General features: G+C 40.1%; 1 pseudogene across 1 annotated transcript; it reads left to right on the forward strand.

Moving 5' to 3' along the window:
* Positions 1 to 3,174: 3,174 nt before the first annotated feature.
* LOC110204391 (cytochrome P450 2C23-like) lies at positions 3,175 to 15,573 on the forward strand (annotated as a pseudogene). The gene is made up of 9 exons (XR_013485040.1): positions 3,175 to 3,398; positions 5,452 to 5,617; positions 5,919 to 6,067; positions 6,414 to 6,572; positions 7,750 to 7,926; positions 11,800 to 11,941; positions 13,143 to 13,330; positions 14,713 to 14,854; positions 15,324 to 15,573. The product of XR_013485040.1 is annotated as a cytochrome P450 2C23-like (transcript).
* The last annotated feature ends 4,252 nt before the right edge of the window (positions 15,574 to 19,825 follow it).

The following is a 19,825-nucleotide window of genomic DNA, read 5'->3' on the forward strand; positions in this document are numbered from 1 at the left end:
TATCCATCATTTCTTTCTCTGGAGGTGGATAGTATTTTTCATCATAAGTACTTTTGGAATTGTTTTGGATTATTGCCTTGCTGAGAATAGCTAAGTCACTTGTAGCCGATCATTGTGCAATAATATTGTTGTGTGTACAATTTTCCTTGGTTCTGCTCATTTCACTTTGAATCAGTTCACATAAGTCTTTCCAGGTTTTTCCAAGAGCACCCTACTTTTCTGGGTACAAAATCGCACAAGAATATTTCATCACAATCATATACCACAACTGTCCAGCATTTTCCAATTGATGAGCATCCCCTCAATTTCCAATTCTGTGCCACCACAGAAAGAGCCACTACAAATATTTTTTGTGCACATAGGTCCTTTTACTTTTTGTTCTTTATCTATGTGGGATACATATCTAGTAGTGGTATTGCTGGGTCAAAAGGCATGCACAGTTTCATAGCCTTTTGGCAAAAAATAAAAGTATGCTTCAATCTGTATTCAGACACCATCAGTTCTTTTCTGGGACAGACAACATTTTTCATTGAAAGTTCTTCAAGAATTGTCTTGGATTGCTGTACTGTTGAGAATAGCCAAGCCATTCATAGCTGATCCTCTTACAATATGGCTGTTACTTTGTACACAGTACATTTCATTTTGCATCAGTTCGTGCAAGTCTTTCCACGTTTTTCTGAGAGCATCCTGCTCAACATTTCTTATAGTACAGAAGTATTCCACCATAATCATTTACAACAACTTATTCAGCCATTTCCTAAATGATGAGCATCCCTTCAATTTCTAATTCTTTGCTCCCAGAAATGAGCTACTATAAATATTTTTGTACCTTTAAGTCCTTTTCCTTTTTATCTCTTTTGGGATATAGACCTAGTGGTGACATTGGTAGGTCAAAGGGCATACGTGGTTTTACAGTTCTTTGGGCATAGTTCCAAATTGGTCTACAGAATGGTTGAATCAGTTCACAACTCCAGCCCCAGTGCATTAATTAACCCTAGCTCTTTCCCTTTGGAATATCACATTCCAAGCCCTCTGATCCTTTAATGTAGGAGCAGCTAATTCTTGTATTATCTTGATTGTGGCTCTATGACACTTGAATTGTTTCTTTCTGGCTGCTTGCAATATTTTCTCCTTCACCTGGGAGCTCTGGAATTTGGCTATATAATATTCCTGTGTATTTTCATTTTGGGATCCCTTTCAGGAAGAGATCAGTGGATTCTTTCAATTTCTATTTTACCCTCTGGTTCTAGAATATCAGGGCAGTTTTCCTTGATAATTTTTTGAAAGGTGATGTCTAGGCTCTTTTTTTGATCATGGCTTTCAGGTAGTCCAATAAATTTTAAATTATCTCTCCTGGATCTATTTTCTTGATCAGTTGTTTTTCCAGTGAGATATTTCACATTGTCTTCTTTTTTTCATTCTTTTGATTTTGTTGTATTGTTTCTTGATTTCTCATACAGACATTACCTTCCATTTGTTCCATTCTAATTTTTAAGGAATTAATTTCTTCAGCGATCTTTTGGACTTCCTTTTCCATTTGTCCGATTCTCCTTTTTAAATCATTCTTCTCCTCATCGGGTATTTGGATCTCTTTAACCATTTGGCCTTCAATATTTTTTGTATCTCTTTCACCACACTGTTGACTTGTTTTTAGCAATTTTCTTACATCACTGTCATTTCTTTCTCAATTTTTTCTTTACCTCTCTTGCTAGATTTTCAAAATCCTTTCTGAGCTCTTCCATGGCCTGAGACCAATTCATATTTTTTTCTTGGAGGCTTGAATGTAAGATCTTCCACTTTGTTGTCTTCTGCTGAGCATGTGTTTTGATCTTCCTTGTCACATAGTAACTTTCAATACTCAGAGGTTTCTTTTTTCATTCTTTGCTCATTTTCCCAGCCCATTAGTTGACTTTTAACTCTTTGTTCAGGTAGGGCTCTGCTTCCTGGGTGGAGGGTGAACTGTCCTAAGTTTCAGGGGTTTTGTGCAGCTGTTTTCAGAGATACTTCTAGGAACCTGTAAGTTTTCAGTTCTTCCAAGGTGGTATGATGTAAGGAAAGAAGTGTACCACTTTCCTGGTCTGTGCTCTGGTCTGTGAACATCCACTAGCCCTCTTTTCTGCCCTGAAACTGTGAGGAGAGCTCCCCCTCCACTGTGGCCACAAGCTCTGCAATGGTAGTGCTCTTCCCCACCTGGGACTGCCACCCAGGATCGAGCCCTGGATCCAAGTAAGGGAAAAAAACAGCAGAATTCTGCCCCGGGCTAGCAAAAAAACATCCCTGTAATTTCCTTCTGATTTGTTATTTGACACCCCCCACCTCTTTCTGGCTCAGCTGTGGAAGAAGCCACTGCCACTGCTGCCACTGATTCAGTCACTTACAAGGCCTCTGAAGGCAAATTCCTGGTTTGCTGGGCCGGATCTGGGCTGGTGTGGCCTATACTGTGCTGCACTCCTCTCTCACCTGGTGCAATAGACCTTTCCTGCCAAACTTCCAAGTTGTCTTGGGCTGGAAGTTTGTTTTCTCTGTCTTTTGGTGGGTTCTGTTGCTCTAGAATTTGTTTAGAGTCATTTTAAAAAAAGGTATTTGGTGGTGTTTGGGACAGAGCTCAAGTGAGTCCCTCCCTATACTCTACCATTGTGGCTCCACCATCTTGGCTCCACCTTGGCAAAGCCTGTTGATACCTATTTTGCTGCCATCTTCTCTCTCAAGAAGAATGTTCTTCAAAGTAAAGAATGAACAAGTATGGTTAAGAAGGCAATTAAGCCTGACATAGTTGAAGAGATAAGAAATAACATCTGAGCCCTTTAACATGAGGTCAAGCCTACTGACAATCTGATCTCCACCACAACCTCCTCTCAGGTTGAATTTGGAGATTTGCCCTCCTTGCTAAACACACACTCATGGGCCAACAGAAATTTGATTGTTGACAGCCCATGACCTCCAACAAAATGAGCTGGACAAAAGCCTTCCCTATTCCCATTCTCCTTATGTAATTTAGTGCCAGTTTAGGGTCAGGGACAGAGTCTAAAACAAACAAAAAACAACATAATAACCTCTTGATTGCTAAACTAATCAGAGTTAATGGAAAAAAAATCCTGTTTGCCTACAAGGACTAAATGTTTATTGGCTGGGCATTCCCACCCCTTGTTTTCTACCAATGATGATAAAAGTCTGCCATCTGAGCTGATACCTCTGAGAGTTGTAGGACCATCTGTCAGGAATGGATCCTTGGGGACTCACCTCTACTGCCCTACTGACTTGTGTTCTTTTGCTGATCTTTTTGTCTCTATGGAGACAAGGATTCAAAAGGAGGAAGCTTCCCCAGGTCCCATTCCTCTTCCCATTATTGGCAACATCCTGCAATTGGTTTGAAGAACATGCCTGAATCGTTATCTAAGGTAAAGGGACTGGATTGGGTTTGGATCTGGCTGCTTGGGCTGTAGGAAGAGACACAAAGTCTTCAAATAGATAACTGAATCAAGACTCATGGTGATTTAGAATCCTATGTCATGGATGGTGTGAGTCAAGGGCTCTATGAGTGATATCTCCATTAGCAATGATGTTAGGCAAGCAATAGTTGTTTTGCCAAAACTTTGGTAACAGCAGAAGAAATTAAATTACAGAACCAAATATTGGCCCCTTGCAATGCATCATACTAGGCTCTGTGAATACAAAGACAAAAACTAATCATTCAATTAATGAGAACTTCTTCATTAACTTCCATGTGCCAGGCACTGTGCCAGACACAGAGAGAAACATGTGGTTAATGCAACTGTCTCTCCTTGAAAAGAAAATAGTTCGGGGCAGGACCTGAGTTCAGATCCAGCATCAGACCAAACACTTCACACTTACTAGCTGTGTGACCCAGGGCAAGTCCCTTAACCCCAATTGCTTAAAAAAAAGAAAGAAAGAAAAGACAAAAAAAGAAAAGAAAATAGTTCCTGTCCTCCAGGAGCTTATGTTTTACTAGAGGGATACAAAAAATTCATAGATAACCAAGTAGAAGGTAACTAGAGGACAGATAAAGCATTTGTAAGTGGGGCAGTCAAAAAGTTTCAAGTAGGAGAGAACTCCTGAGCAGGATTGAGGGAAGTAACAGATTCTTATTGGAAGAGAGAATGGGAATAAATTCCAGGCATGGTAGACAGTCTGGGCAAAGGCAAGGAGGTGGAGATAATATAGTAAGAGGGACATGGCAAGAATGTGAAGTGTGGGATGAGGGGCCATACAAAATCAATTTAGACAATTGGGTTGGAGGCAGCTGTGGAGGCATTTAAGTGCCAAGTCAGGGAGGCAGTAGGAAGCCCCTGCAGACTTTTGAGTAGAGGAATGGCACATTCAGAACTGTGCCACAGGAATAGTAAGTTGTTAGTTGTGCAGATTATTCATTGCAAAGGAGAAATACTAGAAGCAGAGGATTGAACTTGGAAGCCATTGAAAGAATGGATAAAATATCATTTATGAAGTACCTACTATGTGCTCACTATTGTGGAGACAATATAGAGTAAGATATTTTAGATGCATGTCAGTTGCAAAGGCGTTGTGCTTCTTAGGGAAAATTAACAAATTAGTCAGTTGTTTAGTAACTGGTAGTGGTGATGGTGAGGAAGGTGGGGCCCTTCTCTACAGTGACTGCTCCTCATTGAAAGGATGAGTGTTTGGCCTGGACTGAAAGCAGAGCCTAGGGTGTAAGGGCAGGAGTCATTGACATGAAAAGGTCAATTACAAAGGCTCTTGAGTAATGGTCCTGGGTCATTTCAGTTATTTTCCAAGGGAATTTGGTGGTAGTTTGATTTTCTTTCTTCCCATTCCTTTTTCTCTTTCCCTCAGGGTGATTTATTAGAGTGACTAGTTTGGGTGCCTGTATCACAAGTTTACTACAGTAGTGTAAAGAAGGGGAAGGGGATGAGGGTCTTAACTGGTTTAATGGACAAGTGAGGAGGCAAGATGGAATAGGTGTGGGAGACATGAAGATGAATTCTACCAGATTTGACCATAGCTAATTGGACATAAGTAGGAATGAAAAGTCAGATATAAATCCATGGCCTTAAATCAGGGTTGATGTAGGTTCCTCTAAAAGAAGTCTGCCTCTTGGGTTCCATGAAAGGGAATGGGTAAGTTTGGAGGAAAGGGTAGTTTTAGGGGAAAAAATTGAGTTGTGTTGTGGACATATTAAGTTTGCAATGCCAATAGGACATCCAGGTTGAGAAATCCATTTCTAAGCAGTTGGCTATGTGGAGTTGAAAAGTGGTCATATGAATGTGGGAATCTTCTGCTTATAAATAATCATTGAAGCATAGGTGGTAGGATCACCCATTTAGAAATTGTAATAGCCTCTTGCCTGCGTACATGTACTCATGCATATGGCATGTTATGAAGCAGTTGTGAGGAGAAATTCTCACTTTCTAAAGTTTCACACTGAATTCATCCTGTTTCTTGGCATTTTCACAGCTGGCTGAAAAATATGGCCCCATCTATACTCTTCATATTGGAACCCGGCGTGTTGTGGTGCTACATGGATATGACATTATGAAGGAAGCTCTAATTGATCAAGGAGATAATTTTATGGATAGAGGATCTTACCAATGTTTGGAGATGTAGCCAAAGGACATGGTAAGTTTAGTTTTCTGAAAAGAGTCACAGAAAAGCAAAATGTATGGCAAAGTATCTCCAGTAGAACGTCCTCCTCTGGAACATAGTTACTGGTTTCATTTTAATTGTTTTACTCTCAGTACCTAGCAGAAGACCTTCATGTAGTAGGTACCTGGTACCTACCATTCTGTCATTGTATTTTAGTTTGAAGTGAATAAAATTAAACTTGATCAATGAACTAAGCCAGAAACTCCATAGCCATCATACACACTGTGCCCTCCCCCTTCCAATGTAAGAATAACCAATGTCCTCTTCTCTTCTCCTAGGATTATTTTCAGTAGTGGAGAGAGGTGGAAACAACACCGCAGATTTACCCTGACGACCCTAAGGAACTTTGGGATGGGGAAGAGAAGCGTTGAAGAGCGAGTTCAAGAAGAAGCCCAATGCCTGGTGGAGGAGCTCAGGAAAACAAAGGGTTGGTTTTCAGTTCTTTCTTCCTGGGCATGTAGGGTCCAACTGCTCACCTACTCCCAGTCCTAAATGCTATTTGCTTTGGGAATCATTTTAAAAGTCTCTGCCTTCATCTACTTACCAGATAATAACTCTGCTGGGTCAGAAAACTCCCTTCTTTTTCTTGTGCTCAGGCATTATAAGTTTATCTAGCCTCCCTATAAGTAAAGACATCGTCCAGGAGAATAACATTCATTAGCCTTTAAAGAACTAAGCACCCTATCTAAGTATGATGCCCATATCCCATCTGATTGGAAACATTTCTATTAAAGTTGCTTTTTCCCCCCTTTGGTAACTTGTCTCCACATTAGGTCAGCCCACTGATCCCACCTTCATCCTTAGCTGTGCACCATGCAATGTGATCTGCTCTATCCTCTTCCGTGACCGATTCAAGTACAATGATGAGAAATTTCTCCATCTGATGAACTTGTTAAATGAAAACTTCCGCCTCGTTAAAACCATGGATACAGGTAAGGCCAGAACTCTCTTCTTATTCTGTGGTTGTTTGCTGAGTTTCAGCAACAAGATCAATATGCCATAGCCTCTCATCTCTTAGAAAGGTCCCAACACTCATGAGAACACACACACACACATTCACACACACATGTCACTCAAGGACAATAACATCACGCAATATCTTTGGCTCTCAATAAGATATTAGGTAGATATCCTGTTCCTAGTTGGCACCTGCACTAGATGTAGATCATTAAAATTGAAGTTATATGGAGAAGTGTTTGACTGGCGCCTGGGGTATCTCTTCAAAGATGTGACCAAGTAAAAGAGTTATCAAAAAAGAACCTGCCCAGGATATCCAGGAGAGAATAGGAAGGGCAAGCCACTTAGATGAGTAACCTACACTGATTCTGGTGGTGATCTGGCTCTGCCTCTACAATGGATGGACATGTAGGATGAAAACCTTCATCCACTGAAGCCAGAACTGAAGATCCTCATCCAGCTGAAAAACAAGCTTTCTTTTCCTTTGCCTATGTTCTGTTCCATTTACATTCTGGAATATGTACTTACAGTCTGGAATAGGTACTCTAGCTAAACCCTTCTATGGTAGAACGTAAATTTTTTGAGGATGAAGACTGCTTCATTGTTGTCTATATAGCACCATAGCCTAGGACTTGGTTCATAGTGAGTACGGAAAAAATGCTTGATGCATTTTATTAACTTAATGTGAATTGAACTGAATTAATTGCATACCTTGGTGCCTGTTTATCTTTTTTTTTTTATGTTGGCCATTCCAAGGCAAGTAGATTTCCCCTTAACTCAAATATGAGCTTCTTTTGAACAACGACAAAATATTATGCCATCTGGTCACCTCAGTGGGTAGCACAGCACCAGATAGATTAGTTTTGAGATATTTGAAAACTTAAGGTTAGATTTGAGAGGATTTATGAACCTCTTGACAAGGTGGGGATTTGTTTTGCCTCATTATGTGTATTTTCTTGGATGGTTTTGTTTTTCTTTTTTGTTTGTACCAATGTGCAGTGAAGATGAGAGAAAATATATTTTGTCAATGAAAAATTTAATTAAATTTAAAAAAGAAATGGAATCTCTAATTTATAATGAGAGATTTTAAATAGTTTCTTCATGACAGTAAATTCACATGTGTTTGTTTTGGTTTGGGGTGTGTGTATGCAGCTCTACAACTTTTTACCAGCATTCAGAACATACCTCCCTGAGAGAACACAAAAGAATTTTAAAATTAATGAGGAACTTAAAGATTTCATTTTGGAAAGAGTGAAAGAGCATCAGAAGGTCCTGGACCCCAACAACCCTCAGGACTTCATTGACTGCTACCTCTCCAAAATGCAGCAGGTAAGATGCATGGGGGAAGCACCTTACTTGTTGAGTAAGGCTGATATTCCAAGGATTCTTACAGGCCACAAGCACAGGAAGGGGCATGAGAGAGAACCTCAAAGTACCCACATCCCCCAAGGATGCCACTGGCTTTCTAGTAACTGGTCTTTGGTCTGCTCGTATCCCTTATCTGAAGTCTGTATGGAAAAATGAGATTGGAAGAGTTCTGCTTTTCTGGGTGATGAGCTGGTGATCTGGACTTTCCTGTTTGGAAGGAGATATTGTATTGGAGAGTGATAATAGGAATCAACTAATAAATATTTACCAAGCAACTACGATATGCCAGGCACTCGCTTAGTGCCAAAGACACAAAAGAGGCAAAAGACAGCCCCTGCCCTCAAAGAGTTCACAGTCTTATGGGGGAGATATATAAACAAATGTATACAAAGTAAGCTCTAAACAGGAGAAATGGGATGCAGAGCAGGGCTTGGAGTCAAAAAGACTTGAGTTCAAAGCCAAATTCAGACACTTCTTAGCTGTGTAATCCTGGGTCAGTCATATTCCTCATTTGTAAAATGGGGATAATAGCATTTGTCTCCCAGAATGGTCAGTAAGATAATGTTTCTAAAGGATGTGGTGAACTTTAAAACATTATATAAATACTAGCTATAATCTCAAAATCTAGCTATAATTTTCTCTCATAAAATCACTCAAAATTAATTCATTTCAGGAAGGGAACAGTATTAATTTTGCCTCACAGAAAAATGAAGATGATACAAAAGCCTCCCAGAAACCCACAAACCTATTCAGAAAACAAATAAAGCACTTACGGTATCTCATAATCTCCCCAGCTCAGAGTTGTCATCAGGACATCAGCCCAACATTCTAGTTAATCCTTAACTGTCCTCCAGTCCTACATGGTTCCACTCAGACTGATACAGGAAGCTAGGTGGTGGTATGGATAGAGTGCCAAGCCTGAAGTCCAAAAGACTTGTGTTCAAATCTGGAGTCAGTCATGGTATAGTATAGTATAGTATAGTATAGCATAGCATAGCACAGCACAGCACAGCACAGCACAGCACAGCACAGCACAGCACAGCACAGCACAGCATAGCATAGCATAGCATAGCATAGCATAGCATAGCATAGCATAGCATAGCATAGTATAGCATAGCATAGCATAGCATAGCATAGCATAGCATAGTATAGTAAAATACAGTATAGTATTAATATGATATAGTATAATATAATATAATATAATATAATATAATATAATATAATATAATATAATATAATATAATATAATATAATATAGTGTATAGTATAACTCTGAGCAAGTCACTTAACCTCTGTCTTCCTTCATTTCTTCAGTTGCAAGATGGATATAATAATATTGACCCCTATGGTCACTGTAAAGATCGAATGAAATACTATTTGTAAGGTGCTTAGCACATTTAGATGCTTCATAAATACTTCTTTCCTGCCTTCTTTTAGAGTCTGAATCAGGGGTGGGGAGCCTGCGGCCTTCAGGCCACATGTGGCCTTCTAATTTTACAGAACAAATCTAAAATTTGGATTCAGTGAAAAGGCCACACTTAAGGATCTAGAAGGCTATATGTGGCCTGAAATCTGCAGGCTCCCCATCCCTGCAATCAATGCATTAAACAGCCCCTAGAAGGAAAACTGGGTTTGGGAGCATTAAACAATGTGGAAGAAGATCTTTCTTGATTGTCCAAGTAAGTCATGAGAATTCAGGGCTGGAGGTGGGGAGGAGAGAGTAAATGTGTTCTCTCCCCCCAACACCATCATGGCAGTGTCATGAACTCTTTCCTCTCTGTATTGACATCATAACCACCTTAGTTCAGATCACCAGCATCTCTTACGCAGTGACAATTTTCTCCTACCAGGTCTCCAAGCATCCAGACCCTCAATCCATTCTTCACAAATCTGCCAAGTAAACAGCCATAAAGTGCAAGACTCACTGGGTTATTCCCATGATAGAAGCTTCAGGGCTCCTAAGAGAAAACACTAACTCATGTATTTGGCATTTAAAGCCCTTCACAATTTGGCTGCAGCCTCTCTTTCTAGGCTGCTTACACATTCTTCCCTCTCACAGCCTCCCTCTGTGCTCCAGCCAAGCTGCCCTGCTTGCTCTTCTTTGTACACAATATTCCATCTTTTGCCTCTTTATCTTTATACAGTCTGGCCCCCCTCCCTGGAATACTCTCACTCTCTTTCCTCAACTCTTAGCAGCCCTAATATCCGTTCACACTCAGCTGCTACCTCTTTCAAGTGGCCTTCTCTTATTCTTCCTGTTGTTAATATCCCACCCCCAAATATTCGTGCATTTATTTTCCATGGATCCCATGTGTACTTATATTTGCATGTATTGTATTCCTTCAGTAGAATCGAAACTCCCAGACGGTAGAGGCTGTCTTAGTTTTATCCTTTGCTTTTATATCGCCATTACCTGGCATTCTGCTTGGCACAGAAAATACATTTGATACTTCCTTGTTGATTGACTGATTTCATATACTGACAAAAATGTTAAACACTACAGAACCAGGCGTACATCATTGAACTATTCACTAGAGACTTTCTTTCAGGTTGAAATGAATGTATCCTTAAGAACTTTTTAACACCCTCCCTCGATATATTGCCACTCTGTTTCTATTGCCTCTGCAATTTTCAGTTTTTTTCCAGGGGCCCTGAGCCAATGGGAGATTTTTTAAAAATAGTGCTAAGCTGACATAAAAGCATGAGAGTATTGATTCCATTGCTTTATCTTTTCTCATTAATTTATTTATTTTTTGCTTCTCTGGTTTGAAGTTTTGCAGATCAAATAATTGACTCATCTTGAGTTTCTGTTTTTTAGGAAATGCCTGAAATCCACCCTTTATTCTTGAAGTCCATCTTCTTTTACCAAATATTTATTTTCTCCCACCCAATGAAAAAAGACAAATAATGACCTTCTTAACAAACAAGCATAATGAAGAAAAATACATTTCTATATTGGCCATGTCCAAAAATGTGTCCCTTTCTATATACTAGTCCATGAATTCTCTCTCAGAAGGTAGGTACCATTCTTCATCATTAGTCCTCTGTGCTCATGTTTGCTAGTTGAATAGACATGAGTTCATAAATTTTTCAAAATTGCTCATTTTTACAAAAATGATATCTATAAGTCCATCTTATTTTGTTCAGGATGAAGCTTGTACTTACAGGATTACTTATTTAATACTATAACTCAATCTGCTTTGATTTTATATTATTGTTTCACCTCTGTAGGCCTCAAGTTCTTTTTCTTTAAAATGAATGTGCTTGGCCAGTTGATCTCCAAGATGCGTCCAACTGTAAATCATAGGAGCTTGCGTATTTCATAGAATTTCATAGAATCTGTGGTTTGGAAGACGTCTTAGCAGCCACCTAATTTTAAGGGCTGTCCCAGAAAATGGTTAGAATTTAAAAAGTGAATTACTTTATCAGGTCCTCACCATGCCATATATATCATAGATAATAAATAGAGAGCTGAAAGGATCCAGCTGTGTCCTCTTACATATGAGGAAACTGAGGCCTAGAAAAATTAAATGACTGTCCCATGGAAACAGACCCCTTAGCTGAGAATAAAGTTTAATTCAGATCTTCCTGATTCAAAGCCTAGTTCTCTATTCACTATGTCATATTTGTGGATGCGAAGATGGTTGCCTAGGAAAGGTAAGCCTGTGGATGAACAGGGGAAACCTAAGAGCATTAGGAAGGTTATTCTGTTTTAGACTGGGGAAATGAAGGTGGGGGAGGGCTCCTAAGACAAACTTTAAGAACTTCACATGGTTACTAATGGCTTTCCCTGCTGTCTCTCATTACTTAATCTATTTTGTATCTCTCCTTTAGGAGAAAGATAATCCCCAGTCTGAATTTGACTTGGAAAATCTAAAAATGACAGGAGTAGATTTATTTAGTGCAGGAACAGAGACAACCAATAGCACCATAAGATATGGCCTGCTGCTCATTCTGAAACATCCTGAGGTCCAAGGTAAATTACAGGAATTGCCATGCTTTCAGACCAGGCTTGCTTTCCCATCCCTGCAGCTTGCTCAGGAGCTTGCCTCTGCTTTCCACCTATTGGATTTGCATGACTTCCTCACAGATCAGCAACAGGTCAGACAGTAGCATATTGAAGAAAAGAGGACCCTTGAACAAGACCTGTTTGTTATTTAAGCATGTGGCGGTGTATTATGGGGAATTCAATTCACTTTAAAGAACACATATAAAGCTCCCACTGTGCACCCTCAGTTCTATGCTTAGCATATAAAGACTCAAATGAAACACCCCTTTCCTCAAATGGCTTACCTTCTGCCAGGCGTAGTACTGCTGGATCTAAGGAGGCAGAAGTAGGAACCATAGGTAGACCTTACAAATTGACACATGGAGACTTCATGTAAGGAAAGACTTACCAACTATTAAAATTCTCCAAAAGTCCATTCAGCTGCGCAGGAAATAGTGAGTTCTTGCTTACTAGAGATTCTCAAGCAAAGGCTGGTTGACCCTTTGTTCAGTCCATTAGAGTCAGGATTCCTGTTCAGCTATGGATGGCCCTAGGTGAAAACATGTCACCTGTAATGCTGAGATTCTATGCCTCAGCAGCTCAGGGTATTGAGACAGGAGCTGAGATACACAGCTGGTGAATGGTTTAAATCAAGATGATAATGCCATCACCAGCACTATCAAATTCAAATGAAGGCATCTACTTGCTTTGACAATAAGAGCTGGCATAATAAACATAAAGAATGTGAGGTTTACAAATAACTTAACATGTAATTTCATTTCATGCCTGCTAAGGGAGGTGCAGTTTTTAATCTCCATTTTATAAATCATACGATAATAGGGTTAGAGGAGTAAGGTACCTTAGAAGACAGATAATTTATGATCCTCGTTTTTCAGATAAACAAAATGAGGCTTACATAGATTTAATGACTTGCCTGAATTTACACAGGTAGTGTCTAAAGAGAAATGTAAACACAGTTCTTTCTGACTCCTATCCAGTAAATCATGGAAGTTTATCCTATTGCTGTTACAGAAGCCTTTGTATCCTTGACTGAGTAGGAGGAGGACACTGAGCCCACCTGAGAATCATCTCAGGTCCTAACATCAGGCAGATATTCCACACAGGCTAAGTTGAGCATTCCCAGGAGAGTGGAACATTGAGTGGTGATTTGTATTTTTTGTCTCTGCAGCAAAAATTCATGAGGAAATTGGACGTGTGATTGGACATAATCGACTTCCTTCCATAAAGGACAGACAAGATATGCCCTATATGGATGCTGTGGTTCATGAAGTGCAAAGATTCATTGACCTCGTACCTCTCAATGTACCCCATGCAGTAAACCGTGACGTCCATTTCCAACAATATATCCTGCCCAAAGTCAGTAGTCTTGGGAGAATGGGATGTTAAACATTATTTATTCCAATGATCTCATCATGAACATGAGAAAATGGAGTCCCATTGTCATGATCTCACTTAAAGTTCTCCTTGAGGCAGTGCTTCATTACATATAGCTTACTTGCGTGTGGTGCTAAATGAAGAATACGGGAAAACAGCGCCCTTATCTCTGTTCTTCCTGCTTCTCATTCACCACAGTAATGCTCTGGAAAGAAAATGTGCAGGGAACATAATAGGGTGAGGTTGCTCAAGAGAAATGTTTTTGTCATTTTCTCTTACTAGGCAGTGAAGCAGAATGTATACATACTATTGTCTGTTCCATTGTGTAGATAGGGACATTGATTTTCAGGTGTAATGGCTTCCCTAAGATCATTTAAGTGTTGGAGCTGAGACTAGAACCTAGGTCTTTAGACTCTAAAATACTGCTTTCTGGGGTTGCTAAATAAACAGTGAATGAATTAAAATGAATTAGATTGAAGTTTCCTAGCAATGTCTGAGCAAAACTATACTCCCTCAAGGAAAGTGAAGGAGCATCACACCTAATTCACATTTAATGTACCCCACAGAGGCATTGTTCAGTTAAATCATGAAGGCTTCACTAAGAACTTACTATGTGAAAATTGCTAGCCCAAATGCTATTGAAACAAGGCGAGAATAGAAGGATTTTGACCATTGAAGACGTTGGCTTCTGCAGGAGGGAGCTGAGTTTGGAACCAGAAAAGTCAGCCTAAAGTATTATTTCTTTCCTTGAGACCCAAGCTGTGATTTGATTGGCAAAATGGCTTCTTGCTGAAGAAATTCCCTGAGAAGGTAGCCTGGTCTGCCCCTAAAGTCCTTAAGCATTTCCTGGGGCACTGGACATTCACATGTTCTGCCCAGAGTCCCACAGGCAGCAGGTGCACACATGATGTATAGACCAAAGAAATGAGGGTAGGGAGAGCACAAAGAGCTTAGCATCTCAGCCAAGGTTTCCTGTAAGAGGGGTTACCCAGGCCAATCCTTGAAGAAAGCTGGGAATCTAAAAGGCTGAAGTGAGCAAGGAGTGGCTTCCAGGTGTGGGACATGGTCACTATAAAGGCATGAAGACCACAGAGGGGGCCTTGTGGATGGGGAACAGCAGCTGGACTAGTTCAGCTGGAGCCCCAAGGAAGGCTTGATGGGGACAATAATGGGGACATCACTCTGGAAAGCTAGACTGGGGCCTAAGCAGATTCTTAATGGCGTGACATCTCATTGATAGCACATGCAAAGAAGTATGCGTTTTGTACTAGAGAACATAGTGAGTCTCTGAAGATTCTTGGGACTAGACTACAAAGGATATTCATAATGACATCTGACTCTCCTCTGGAATTTCTTCCCTTTAGGGCACAACAATATTCCCACTGCTCACCCCAGTGTTGCATGACAAGAAAGAGTTTCCAAAGGCTGACCAGTTTGACCCACAGCACTTCCTGGATGAGAACGGGAAATTCAAGAAAAGTGACCACTTCATGCCTTTTTCTATTGGTAAAAAGAAACCCTTCTCATCTCTACCTCTCACCCTAAAAGGAGAATCCTATTGTCTCTCCCACTCTCCTCTGGCTGAGCCTTCTCATGGCAGTTCTTCTGAAGACACATAGCCCACTCTGACATGACATACACTGTTTTTCTGGTATTCCCATGACCTGGCTTTTTCTCAGAGCCCTGAATAGATGAGCTGAGCCTCTTGGCTGGCTCACCTGCCTCTAATCCATTCAGATCCATTACACAAGGGTTACTGTGAGAAGAATGTGTGAAGAAGGAATTCCTTCCTTCTCCTTATGGCCATTAATGGTTGAATTATAACTAATAATAATAGTTCTCACCATTTCTGCCCATCTACATATTTCTCTTTTACTCCTTTTCCCATTATTGTGCTGGATCAGCAAGTCTGTTTCACTCTGGCTGACTGTGATATTCCATGAAGATTACTAAGCATAATTCCGTTTCTTTCTAGGAAAACGGTCTTGTGCTGGAGAGGGCCTGGCGAAGATGGAGGTGTTTTTGTTCCTTACCACCATTCTACAGAACTTCACTCTCAAAGCAGTTGGAGATCCAAATGAAATTAGAATAAAGCCCAATTATGTTGGATTCTCCAAACTTCCACCACGTTACCAACTATGCTTTCTTCCTCAGTAAGGAAGAACACAAATTTGATTTGGTGAATTAGCAAGCTGGTTCATCTTCTGTACTGAATACTCTCATTTTTTTCTGGAATCCCTTTGAGGAAAGAAAAATTCCCACATCTTGATTAAAATGAGTTTTAAATTTGAGAGACACGAAGCCTTATTGAGTATCTTGTATGTCATTATGTGATGGGGCTGCATTATGGACATTCATGTGCAACCCTTGCACCAATACATCCAGGCAAATCCCCAATTCTAGATTTAGGGTGTGGAGGAAGATCTGTAAAACATGCAGCCTCCAAACATATTTGTTTGTACTTTTCTTTTCATGTTTCCTCACAGATGAATCTATTTTGTATTATATAGCTCTTGTTTTTGAATTTGGGGTTGAATGAACAGGGCCATGTTGCTAACAACTCCAGACATGCAAATATGTGTTTTTTTCCATACACTGAGGATTCATGACTTCAAAGAAATGTGGTAACAGGGAAGGATTCCTGGCTTTGGGGCAGAGGACCTGAGATCAATCCTGCCCCTAATGATAACAACTTGTGTGGCTTGGGCAAGTCACTTCACCATTTGTTCTCACAACAGATTCTTCACTCTACAATGAATGGGTTGGATTAGGTAGGCTCAGAATTCCCTAATGAGTCTCCATCTATGATACTTTGATCAGTGGGGTGAGTCCATTCATCAGTGCTTTAGGTCCTTACTGCATTTCTCATTTCACTTTCCTCCTTTCAGCACTGAGCCAGTACCAACTCAACTTGCTCTCCACTTTCAAATCCCACATCCCTTTGTCCCATGGGACATGCACTACTTTACTGAAAACTAGCAAGAAATTATTGCTACCACTTGCCTTCTCTGTTATTATAACCTTGCAAGTGAACACAGATCTCTGCCCCAACTGACTACCCTCTCCCTTCAGTATCTATTCTAAGATTACTCTTCTTTACTGGGGCCTCTCCTTTCATCTCACTCCTTCCCTCTCACCATAACACTGAACTTAATACATCACTAAGAAAATTGAGATTATGTATTGCTAATTTATTCTTTTCTAAAATTCTTTATTCTTAGTCATCTCTCCACCATCACACACACTTTCTTTCTTTTATTCTAATATGGTAGAGGAACTGGAAAGAAAAAAAAAGAAGGTAGCATCTCTTTTTCTAACCACTCACCCCACTACTTTGGCCTTGCTCTCACCTCCCCTCTCTGCTGAGATGTTTCACCTCTAACCTCCCCTGTCTTTCCCTAATTTTCAATATTCTTAAATCCATTGATTCCTATCCTATTGCTTACTGTAAAATGCACTTCTCCCTCATCCTTAAAACAAAACTAATCAAAAAAATCTCATTCCCAGAGATTCCCTGGCTGACTCTTACTGTCTATATTTTACTCGGAACTTTTGTAACTTTGAAAAGAGAAAGTATGCCTTTTTGAACATCTGCTGAGTCAACAACAGGTTTGCTTCCCCTTTTGACAGGCTGAGGATATCTGAGTCCTGCATGACTGGCTTTTTATCTTAGAGGCGCAAGAGTGATGAGTCACAGATGGCCTGCAGCAAAGCCACCTGGGAATCCTTCTATACACTCTGTTCAGTCTCAATTACATATTGCCTTCATCACTCTTTCTTCCTTTCCATAGCCAAACTCCTAGAAAAACTATCTAACTATTGGCCACTTTTTCACCTCTTCATGAACTGTTTTGGGCTTTTCTTGGGCAAGATCCTGGAGTAGTCTGCCATTTCCTTCTCCAGCTTATTTAACAGATGAGGAACTGAATCAAACAGGGTTAAGTGACTTGCCCAGGGTCACACTGTTAGTAAGTGTCTGAGGCCAGATTTGATCTCAGAAGGAGTCTTCCTGATTCCAAGCCCAGTCATCTGTACAACTATATACCTAGGTACAAAGGTAAGTCACAGTGAGTAATCAGAAGGGACCATACAAGGATACAGTATTTACACCTCTCTCACCTGTAGCCCCCAAGAAGCTGTAGTATGTGCTATGGCCAAATCCTGTGAAAACCATCTTGGCTGACCAGCTAAATCAAGTTGAGGGTAAGTGACAGGCCTGAAATCCATTTGTGACTTAGGGGGATGTCAACCCAAACATATAAAGACTTCCCCTTGTGGAATGAGTGGATGAAAACATTTTGTTTTAATGGCCATGAAGGCAGCTGGATCTTAGTCAGACATCAAAGCTGCCAAGGCCATTTAATATATCCTGGGCCATCAACAGTCTTCCTGACTTTTATCTTGCCCCAGACTTTTGCTGAAAGAGAGAGTGAAGCTGACACCTTCATTTAAATACAATTCATGAACAAGTCAAGACATCACCCCAAGGTGTCATTGGTCCTCTTCCAAAAGGAAGGATGAAGAATACTTTACATGCTAAGAGGGAAAGATGCTGTCAGTCTCCTCATAACTCCCAGAGCACTGAAATGTCATAGAGGCTATTAAATAAATGGAGGGCTTGAAAGTGTTTTTGTTATGTATCGATGACCACCAAGAAGAAAGAAAAAAGAGGGAAAGAGGAATACTCTAGGGAAAAAAGTGACAGACTGATTGGGAATGCTTTATCTCACATAACTGAAGTGGGCAAAATAGAAGGTTTTTAGAAATGAGGAAAGAGTTTGGACTTCTGGACTGTGGTTTAAACTTGAAGGATGACAAGCTCCTGATTTAGGGAGAACATTCACCTCACATGGGCTAGTAAGGGGTATATGACTGGAGTCTTTGAAATCTTTTTTAAAAGGGCTTTAAGTTGAAAAGGAAAAGGTTGTGGGGAAAGAAACCTACCTATGTGGTTTTCATATGCATTTTAAGTATAATGGGTAGCTACAGTGTGGGAAGAATAGTAGCAAAATACACCTTGACATTGACAGCAGGCCAAGTCTGTGGAAAGATCCCCAACAAATTTCATGGCCTCAGATCTCTAAAAACTAGTTCACAAAGTATTTGGAGCAGGCAAGGGGAATTTTTGATTCTCCAGGATGGAGGGAAATTTGACCTTTTTGGTATCAGCAAGACATGGAAGGATGAGATCCATGAATGGAATGAGTATACAGTATTTGAAAGGAAAAGGACAAAGCACAGATAAGGGGAAAGGTAAGGGTAAGTAGTAGCATGTGAAGAAATTCCAGAAAGAGGAAAAGCAAAAGGGGAGCCACTGGAATGAAGATCAACAGAGGGGAATATAGAAACAATATTATTGTTTTTACCTAGATGGAAAGAGGAAACAAGCAAGGAGTTAGGGAGAGGAGATATGAAATAATAGTGATTGGAGACTTCAAAAAGTGGACATCTGCTGAGATATCCTCTGTCTGTCTCTCTACCTCCATCTTTTCTCCTCTCTCTGGCTCTTTTTGTCTCTTTCTCTGTCTTTCTCTTTCTCTTTATGTCTCTCTCTGGCTCTGTGCCTGTCTATCTGTCTTTCTCTCTCCCTCTTTTGGGGCAGCTAGGTGGCACAGTGGATGGTATGCCATACTGGGACTTAGGCAGACTTTAGTTCAAATCTAGATTCTGACACTTACTAGCTGTGTTACCCTGGGCAATTTACTTAACTTATGTTTGACTCACTTTCCTTATCAGTAAAATGGGGGACAATAATAGCACTCAATTCCCAGGGTTGTTTTTGTGAGAATCAAATGAGATAATTGTAAAGCAGTTAGTACAATTCAAATATCGTGGGAAAACAGACAGCATAACACAAAATTTATCAACTTCCACTTGAAAGGATTAGGTTTGGACTAGTATATTTAGGAGGGTAAAGAGGCTAAGATTTCAACCAAGAATCAACTATCCACCAAAACTAAGTCTAATCCTTCAGGTGAAAAAAGGACATTTAGTGAATTAGAGGACTTTCAAATATTCCTGAGGAAAAGAGCACAGCCGAATAGAACATTTGATTTTCAAACACAAGACTCAAGAGAAGGACAAAAAAAAAGTTAAAGGAAAGGTAAATCCTAAGGGATTCTATGAGATTATGGTGTTTACATTGCTACATGAGAATTCGATATATGTAATTCCCAAGAACCTAATCATTATTACAGCAGTTAGAAGGAGTATATATAGACATAGGTCATGGGTTTGATAGAATGATATAAAAAATAAAATTAAGGAGTAAGAAAGAGTGATTCCGAGGTGGAAGAGGGAAAGGGGAAGTGGGAGGTAGAATGGAGAAATAGTCTCACAAGAAAGATGCAGAAAAGAACTTTCAAGTGGAGGGAAAGAGGGATAGAGAGGGGAGTTCTTGAAGCTTAATCTCATTGGAATTAACTCAAAGAAGGACTAACACACACACACTAAATTCAGTATAGAAATCTATCTTAC

This window comes from Phascolarctos cinereus, unplaced genomic scaffold (genome assembly GCF_003287225.1).
Source record: "Phascolarctos cinereus isolate Bilbo 61053 unplaced genomic scaffold, phaCin_HiC Scaffold_339;HRSCAF=942, whole genome shotgun sequence".
In the NCBI taxonomy this organism is placed as follows: Eukaryota; Metazoa; Chordata; class Mammalia; order Diprotodontia; family Phascolarctidae; genus Phascolarctos; species Phascolarctos cinereus.